At 51.7% G+C, this 8,460-nt stretch overlaps 1 pseudogene; it reads left to right on the top strand.

Annotated features, from left to right (window-relative positions):
* The first annotated feature begins 1,661 nt into the window (after positions 1–1,661).
* LOC120961295 (uncharacterized) lies at positions 1,662–5,523 on the top strand (annotated as a pseudogene).
* Positions 5,524–8,460: the final 2,937 nt, after the last annotated feature.

Raw genomic sequence — 8,460 nt, 5'->3', positions numbered from 1 at the left:
TATTCAACTTGGCGCTAGAGAGGGCCATCCGCGACTCGAGGGTGGAGACTACGGGAACCATCTTCTATAAGTCAACCCAGATCCTGGCATACGCTGATGATATAGACATCATTGGTCTGCGGCTCTCCTATGTAGCAGAAGCCTACCAAGGGATCGAGCAGGCGGCAGAGAACCTCGGATTGCAGATAAACGAGGCAAAGACCAAACTGATGGTGGCAACATCAGCGGACCTACCAATAAATAATCCGAATCTACGTAGGCGTGATGTACAGATAGGTGAACGCACGTTTGAAGTCGTCCCAGAATTCACCTATCTTGGGTCAAAGGTCAGCAACGACAACAGTATGGAAGTTGAGTTGCGCGCAAGGATGCTGGCTGCCAACCGGTCATTCTACAGCCTGAAAAAGCAGTTCACCTCAAAGAACCTGTCGCGACGGACGAAGCTGGGACTATATAGTACCTATATAGTACCAGTACTCACATACGCCTCTGAGACATGGACACTTTCCAAATCTGACGAAACCCTCTTAGCCGCGTTCGAGAGGAAGATGCTCAGAAGGATACTTGGCCCCGTATGTGTGGAAGGACAATGGAGGAGCCGATATAATGACGAGCTATACGAGATGTACGGCGACCTCACTGTCGTACAGCGTATTAAGCTCGCCAGGCTCCGGTGGGCTGGCCATGTTGTACGCATGGAAACGGACGACCCAGCCCGTAAAGTCTTTTTAGGCCGTCCACAAGGACAGAGGAGGCGTGGTAGGCCCAAATTGAGGTGGCAAGATGGCGTGGAGGCGTCCGCCATTAAGGCCGGGATAACGGACTGGCAGACGAAGGCGCGAGACCGTGAGCGGTTTCGGACACTCCTGAGGCAGGCCAAGACCGCAAAGCGGTTGTAGCGCCGGATAAGTAAGTAAGTAAGAGGGTGACTCAACGAACACGGGAAAATTATTTTCCCCCTCTCCCCCTCCCACGTGCCTTCTCCCAGGGATCGGAATAGAGTAGGGCGCCCGATAAGGGTCAATTAAAATCGAGGTCGAACGAAAATTCCGATATTTGGGAGGGTGGTAGAGTTCGACCCAGCGAGCTCGGGAAAATTATTTTCCCCGCTCCCACCCTCCCCACCGCACCAGGAGAAATTTTTGAATTTCGGAAAACCGCCCGACAAGCGTCGGATAAAGTCAAGGTAGGCCGAAAATTCCGATATTTGGCAGGGTGGTAGAGTTCGACCCCGCGAGCACGGGAAAATTATTTTCCCCACTCCCACCCTCCCCCCCTGCCGGTGAAAAATCCCCAAACTGTAAAACTAGGTCCAAACAGGGTCTAAAAAGTGGGCAGTGCCGTTCGGACGTTAAACGTGCCGGGAAAATTCGGGACTGGTGCGGAATAATTCCCCACGCGTGCGACGCACCCTCTTGAATTTTCCCTCACCCCCACTCCCTCCCCCCCGCCAACCAGTAATTTGGACCTTTGTGGAAAAACCGGCGTGGAAGCAGGATTTTACAGCAGCGAGCGAGCAGCAGAACATCAGCTAGGCGGCGTTGCTTCCCTGGGGTCATCCCGACCCCCCGGTGTCATATCAACCCCCGGGGTCATTTCGACCCCCAGGGTTATTTAACCCACCAATCTGAACGTCGGCAACGGTGATGGCATCATCCGGGATGTCAACCCGCGCGAGTGCGAGGTCGGCCTCCGTGGACTGCCGTAGCAGCTTGGCATATAGCTCGAAGCTGTTTGCGACCAAGCCTCGTGTTGTGCTGCCCAGGGTTAGCGCCACAGGCATCAACAAGCCCGCCGTACCAACCAAAGTCGCCTCGGCCACACCGAAGCTCGAGTTGCTCACAGCAACGATTCAACGGCTCGAGGAGCAGAACTCTGAGATGAAGGAGCAAAATGCTCGCCTCCTAGAGCAGATAACCGGCATGTGCCAACTGCTGCAAGAGGAGAAGGAGGAGGCAAAGCGTCGAGAAGAGAAGCTGGAGGCACAGATGGAGAAGCTCGCCGCCGCACATCAGCGCGATAGAGATGTGCTTAACTCTCTTTTGGCGGCAAAGGTTGGCGGCGGACAACCGTCAGCTAGTCCGCGTCAACTTCCTACTCCGTTTCCACGCCTATCCTCTGCGCAGCAGCAGCAGCAACAACATCAGCCACTACAGCAGCAGCAGCAGCGGAACCAGCATAAGCAGAAGCAGCCCCGCGCGTCAACGTCGCGCGCTGCCAAGCCGTTGCGCAGCGAGGAAGCCTCGACAGAGGAAGTCATGCCAGGACTTAGCTGTATTGAGGTGGTACGCCGCAAATACCGCGGCCGGGCCACAGGTAAGCCTCGCTCATAACAGCAGCAGCAGCAGCAGCGCCAGCCGCAGTGACAGGTGGTCGCTGGCAAGCAAAAACATCAGCAGCAGCGTCAGCCACAGCGACAGGTGGTCGCTGGCTCACAGCAGCAGCAGCAGCAGCCACAACAACAGGGAACGCTGTATATGCCGCCGCAACTCAGGCAGCAGGCGCATCAGCAGCAGCAGCGGCAGCAGCAAAAGGTTCGGCCAAGGCCGGACAAGATCGAGGTGATCCCGAGTGCAGCACATACCTGGTACACGCTGAACCAAAATGTTCAGGATGCGGTGAAACAAGACCCGCACAAGGGCCTTGCTGACCACCTAAAGATGGACAAGCGCAGCCACGCAGCCAATCTTCGAATGGACCTAAGTCATTCGGCCTACCCCAGCCTGGTCCGCGCGGAAGTACAGGAGATCGTTGGTGACGCCGGACTAGCCCGGGTGATCACCGACATGGCCGATGTTCTGATTACGAACATCGATCGACTGGCAACAGAAGAGGACATCAAAAAGGCCATAGAAGGAGAACAACGAGAGGCGATCGACAATGTCCGGGTGAGCGTGTGGGAGTTGAAAGATGGCACTCAGCCCGCTAAGGCTGCCGCTGCCCTCGAGGGGACGAAGCTACGCGTGTATGGCTGCATCAGCAAAATAAGAGACGTCAAAAAGCAGCACCTGAGCACCAGCGCTGCTACCGTTGCCTGGAGCGTTGCCATCTCGCTCACGAATGCCTTTCCCCGGCAGACCGACAGCAACTGTGCATCCAGTGCGGCAGCGAAGGCCACAAAGCCCGGGACTGCTCCGGTGACGTGAAGTATGCGGCCTGCGGTGCACCTCATCGCATTGGGCACATGAGCTGCGAACAGCCGGCTTCGCCTTCACCCTAAAAGTGGCTCAAATAAATGTGGATCACTGTCAGGCAGGGCAGGACTTGGCGCTGCAAGCAGCGCGAGGACACCGTGCTGACGTCCTGCTCCTGTCGGATATGTACCAACCACCGGCGAACAACGGATGCTGGGCGTATGATGCCGCCAAATCTGTAACAGTTGTGGCTACTAGCTCCTACCAAATCCAGCGGATGTTGCGCAGTGCTGTGCCTGGAGTCATAGCCCCACAGATTGGTGGCATCGTCTTCATCAGCTGCTACGCTCGACCAAGACGCCCTGAGGACGAGTACAAAAGCTTTCTGGCCGCTGTTCAGCTGGAGGCATCATCGCACCCCCAAGTCGTCATCGCCGGCGATTTTAACGCCTGGCACACGGAGTGGGGCAATGCCAGAAACAACCAGAGAGGAGAAGACTTGCTGCAGTTTATCCAAAGCGCCCAGCTGCAAGTTATTAACTGCGGGAATGAACCCACGTTTATTGGCAGAGGAGCGGCCACCTCGGCCAGAAACGCTCGGCGAGAAACGTGGGAAGTACACGAGTTCGCCCGGTCAGACTATCAACTGATAACCTACACTGTTGGGGAAGTGGAACAATAGTCCCGCGGGTCGTCGAATGGAAGTCCGTCAGCCAGCCGGCAGTGCGTTATTTGCGCTGGTAGGCGATGGGTTACCACGCAGTTCCACGAAGAGAGTTTCCGTTCCGCTCTCGAGGACGTGAACTTCGCGGAACAGGCACGACTCATGCTGGCCTAGTCGATGCAATGGTCGACAGGTGCGACATTGCCATGCAGCGGGCCCCCAACGTGCTGCAGCACCAACACCGCGACGTCTTTTGGTGGTCACCGTTGATTGAAGAGCTGCGGAACGAGTGTATTGCAGCGCGTGAGCGGATGCGTCTAACCACAGATCTTCAGGAGAGGAGTTTCGTCGCAGCTGAGCACTGGACTGCAAAAACAAGACTCGAAAAAGCCATTAAAGCTAGCAAACGCGCGGAATTTGCAAAACTTATCGACATCGCCGAGGAGAACGAGTTTGGAGTGGGGTACCAGGTCGTTCTGTCGCGAATGCGCGGCAGTCCTGTGCCGCCTGAGACAGACCCGGTTCAGCTAGGACGGATCGTTTCTGATTTGTTCCCCACCCACCCACCGGTGTCTTGGCCGGAAACCGGTGATGTCGATCCGGAAGTGTCCGATATCGTACGCGTGACCCCCGAACAGCTGAAGGAGATCGCAGCTCAAATGACTACAAAGAAAGCGCCAGGATTGGACGGTATCCCCAATGCTGCGGTGAAGGTCGCGATCGAGAAGTACTCGGGGGTATTCTGCCGTGTGTTCCAGGACTGCCTCAACACTGGTACGTTTCCGCAGCAGTGGAAACGGCAGCGCTTGGTACTGCTGCCCAAGCCAGGCCCAAGCCAAGCCCCCGGGGAGAGCAGCTCCTACAGGCCACTATGCATGCTGGACGCACTAGGCAAAGTGTTGGAGCGGCTTATCCTCAATCGCCTCAACAAACACCTCGAGGACCCGGATTCACCGCAGCTCTCGGACGCGCAGTATGGCTTTCGTCGTGGACGATCCACCATCAGTGCCAGCCAAAGCCAATCATCTCCGGTCATGGATTCTTCCGTGAGTATCTTGCTGATATGAAATTCACCTCGTCCCCGGACTGCCCGCATTGTCCCGGCGTAAGAGAGAGCGTCGAACACGCGATGTTCTTATCCCCGCACTTCGCCGATGTTCGAGAAAGGCTGATGGACGGCGTCAACCCGGGCACTCTGCTGATCTACATGCTCCAGAGCCAGCAGAACTGGAGCAACGTCTGCGAGGCAGCCAAGCAGATTACCATCATTCTGCAGCGTGAGTGGGACGACTTCCACACGTCGTTATTCAAGCAGGGCGTACTAGCCGACAACGCCCAGCTCCGCAACGCAGACGTCCTTCGTCTGGAGAGGCTACGGCGTTACAACGACAACCGTAATGCAGCGAGAAGAGCCGCAACGCAGCAGCGACAGGCAGAACGCACGCCCCACCACCGCCCTCACCAAGGACTGAGCGGAGACGGGATGTAAACCATCTCGCGGTGGCGAGGTAAAGGGAACGTCAGCGCGCAGTCCGGGCTGAAATGCACGGCACAAATCGCCCAGCTGCGATAGACGACAGCGACGACGACTACGACGTTAGAGATCGTCTAGCAACTGATACAGCTTTTTCAGAAGCAGTGCGACCGGCAGTGGAGGAGCCCCGTGTAGGACTGACGGAAGCCGAGGCCGCAGCAGCGGTCGAGGCTGAGTTGTCCTCCCGCTAGGCTGGGCGATTAAAAAAATGCAGGATGTTCAAGAGGGAGGCATTTGAAAATTAGAAAATTGAACTTTTCAAATAAAGGCGGAAGGTGCGCTATGCACGGGTAAAGGCCACTCGAACGAGCTTAATAACCCCCTTAGACCCTTCGCAGGGCAAAAGGGTGGTTTAGGCGAGGGTTGGGATTATACTGTAAGACTTAATGAACGAACTGAATAAAACAACCCGAGTGTTTAAAAAAAAGCCAGTTATCCATGTGATTTCCCACGAATAGTGTTAAGTTTCACACGCTCTCTCAAACGAGGTATCGCTCGGCTCGATCGGGGCAAAATTGACAGAGTAGTGCAACTCCAAAGTATTTTGTGAATAGTTTAAAAAGTGTATAAGTTTTGGTGGAAATTTCAAACTTGCACCACGCGAAAACCACTTGGCCGATTTATAACAAATTTGATTTATATAAAAAGTGTCGTACTTAGTTTTTGTGAAAACTTTGTAAAAAAGTTAGTGAACTTTTTAGTTAAATTTTGTTAACTTTGGTAAAATTGGTCCGATTTTCGCAATCGACATTTCATTCGAAACGTCTTGCCGAGACAAATCCAACGTGTGTCCGCGCGAAATGTTTCAGTGAAAAATTATGGAGAGTTCAAAAAGTGATTAAATAAACAACCTAAGTGTAATAAAAAGTGAGTAAAAGTGAACGGATTTTCTTAGAAAGTATGTCAAAAGACGCGCGCTGACAAGCCCCGTCGAATGGTGTTGGTGTTGTGAAAATCCGTGGAAAACTGCGACCAGGATCGCGGGTGGTAGTTTTTCCTATACAAAAGTGTGCATAATACATACTTGGTGCAGACGTGTTTGCGCAAAATTTTGCCCTTGGTTGACCTTGGCACGTGCCGATCGGGCTTGGACGACAAATCTTGATCCCCCCCCCCCCCCCTGGACCAACGGACAACGGCTGTGACGTCAGCGGCTGCCCCTCCCCCTCGACCAACGGTCATTTGCTGTAACGTCAGCAACGGCCGGGGCTTGACGTCACAGGCGTACAATGGAAGCACTAAAACCGCGAAAAGTGGAAAAGTTGTGGCCCGATTCGGAAATTTTTTGTTGCAGACTCGCGGAGCAGCCGTCCTTTGGCCGCATGCCAAAAATTTTCCGGAAAATCGGAAAAACAAAAAAGTGAGTGTGCCCGCAGTTTTCCGGAAATAACTCGGTAGAAAATCGTCCGATCCAGGAAATTCAAACGGCAAATGGTGGAGCCGTGAAAAACCTTTCCGTCGGTGTGCAAAAATCGGAAAACCAAGTGAAAAGTTATTAGTGATTTTCCACAAAAATGTGCGTTTTTATTGAATAAATTTTCCGGGAAAGCCGGGGAATGTGCTCTTCGAGTGCGCCGGGAAAATCCGCTTCTCTGGAGTACCCGAACATCGAAATCGGACGGAAACAGAGTGAGCAGTGCAGTTTTGAAGTTTTTGCCCGCAGCAGTGTTGCCAGCAGTGTCCGCACCGGAAGCCATTGCCAGAAGTTGCAGTGCTGCCAGCGATTTGGGCGAAACTTTGATCGCGGATATCTCGGGAACAGCTAGTCGTAGCGTTACGGCAAAGTGTTTGCTGGAATCAGCATCGGCCTGGCTATCTGGCAGTGTTGCCAGCTGGGCTGAAATCGGCAGTAACAGTGTTGCCAACTTTCCAGATTTCGCGAAACTTTGATCGAGAATATCTTGGGAACCGCTGGTCGTAGCGGAACGGCAAAGTTTTCGCTGGAATCAGCGTCAGCCTGGCTATCTGACAGTGTTGCCAGCTGGGATGAAATCAGAAGTTACAGTGTTCCCAACTTTTAAGGTTTTGCGAAAATTTGATACAGGATATCACGGGAACCGGGTTGTAGCGGAACGGGAAAGTGCTCGCTGGAATCAGCATCGGCCTGGCTATCTGGCAGTGTTGCCAGCTGGGCTGAAATCGGCAGTTCCAGTGTAGCCATTTTTTCAAGTTTGCGGAAATCTGGCACCGATATCTCCGGATCTACTCATTTCAAACAGTAGGCAAATTTCGTTGCACTCGATCGATCGATCAAATTTATCGATTTTCTAAGTGTTGAGGCCGCATATCCAGGAGTTTAATCTAGTAAGCAAATCTCGTATATTAGCGTATCTCGTATATTAGCGAAAGTCTAATAGTGGTAGATTTTAATTCCTTAATTAGTTATTTGATCACATGATTTCAATTGAAGAATATAATTTTGCACATTTTAAAATGGATTTTAAAATTCGACCAAAAGGGAATTTATTTTGTATTTGACATTAGATGTGTTAAATAAGTACAATTTCCTCATAGAACTGTCAAATTTAGAGAAGATAGCGTACAGCGAAATCGCATATATCGAGTATGGCGTTTATCGGTGAATACCTGTCCATAAAATAAAAGAATAAAAATAAACCCTAATTCCAGCAATTATTCGCTTTCTTTTTCAAAACACACGGGCAATACAGAATATAATTTAACGGTATATAAAATTATGCATGTTCATTATTAGAGAATATTATTAGCCTTTGCTATGACGTTATGTTATGGCATTATGACCAATATTGCCATAGTCAGAGACCATTGTGCACCGTTATACGATAGTTGGCAGTCTTGACATGCTGTCAGTTTTGAATTCAAACGAATGCTCCAGATAGATAAAAATATGCGCATCTGAGATGGCGCATCGTGAGAAACGGAAAATAGGTATGCATTTTGAAACCGTTCTTGTGACAGACAAGTTTCGTTAAAAAAAATTCTTTCGTCAAAGCTGTGTCAAAGCCTTTATCGATGTGTCAAAATGTTGAAAATCAAAATAAAAAAACGTGTACAAGTTTATTCAAGACACGATCGTTTATCAAGCTAACAATCCTTGTTTAAAACATCGAAATGATTTTCTCCCACTTCGTAAGTGACGATAGCAGCAG

Source organism: Anopheles coluzzii, chromosome 2, assembly GCF_943734685.1.
Source record: "Anopheles coluzzii chromosome 2, AcolN3, whole genome shotgun sequence".
Classification (NCBI taxonomy): Eukaryota; Metazoa; Arthropoda; class Insecta; order Diptera; family Culicidae; genus Anopheles; species Anopheles coluzzii.
This window is presented reverse-complemented; position numbering and strand designations above follow the sequence as displayed.